Consider the following 1,310-nt stretch of genomic DNA (forward strand, 5'->3'; position numbering starts at 1 on the left):
ATCGATTCTACAAGGGGACTTGTTCATCAAATACCTAACAGAAAAACCCAATCTTATCTTGGATGACACAAATTTCAACAAGACACATGAATCCTTCAAAGGGAGTATCCACATCAAACACTCTCAATTTCACCTCAGCCCCTAGATACTTCATCACACCATGCTTGTCAGATTTCATCTCGCCATCATAATAAATAAGCATATCGAATGAACCTGAAAAAATACAAAGTCAGCACAATAAAAAGTAGGAGCTTTTAATAAAACGACAGTAAAGTTCTTTCATTTATTGTTCTACATTTATGACATTGTATAACCCTTGTATAAATACCATAATTATGACAAAAAAAATCAACTTGAAAATGGTAAACCACCATGGAAACCTTATAAAAAAAACACTCACACTTCTACGTAAAACTACAAAGAAGCAAACCGAAACATAAACCTACATAGAAACAAACTAACACTAAAGACAACTAAACAAACATCAAAACTGACCATTATCGAGGTTTGAGTTCTTTTCATCTATCACAATCCTTAGAAAAATCAAAAAGGAGAAAAACAGAGTAGAAGATCAAAAAAAGAAGAACCAGAGAAAAAAGTATAGCTTTGGAGTTTTGTAAAAACTTTTTGAGGTTGGCACAAAAAATGAGGTAAATATTGTCTCATCTTTGAATTACAAAAACAACGTAAAAGTTGTTGACAGTAGATCCATAAGTTGCTAGTTCGTGATCCCACAATAGCTAAAGTCTGTTTTCATTTTTGCTAGGTTGAAATCCAATGGTCATTAATTGCTGATACGTATCGCTAAGAGAATCTAACGGATAGATATGACTGTGCATGTCAACATCAGAAGTATAAGAGGAGAGAGAGTGTGTTGCAGAGGAGAGAGAGTGTCGTACGGAAGGGCAAAAGGGTCAAAAACCCGTTGAATTAGTGAAAATTGAATGGCATGGCCGGTTGGAGAACAATGTGTATTTATTATGGCCGATTCAGGCAATTACCCTTGTCCAAATCCATCTAGGTTGTGAACGATTACTTATACTTTATAAGGTACTGATGATATGATCTTTTGTGTGTTCACACCATATCATCTACAACATAAAGTATTAGACACATGCATATAACTAATAACATATATAATATGCATAACATTTGCCCATATGATTCTCATTCAAAATATAAAGAATTAAAGTTAATACAAAAGTAATGCTTTTAGTATATAACCCTATCAATGCACCATTGTGTATTATATAACCCTAGGTTTTGAGCATACGCAAGTCATAGCGCCAAAGTAATGGCTAAGTGCTATG

This window comes from Coptis chinensis, chromosome 1 (assembly GCF_015680905.1).
Source record: "Coptis chinensis isolate HL-2020 chromosome 1, ASM1568090v1, whole genome shotgun sequence".
NCBI lineage: Eukaryota > Viridiplantae > Streptophyta > Magnoliopsida > Ranunculales > Ranunculaceae > Coptis > Coptis chinensis.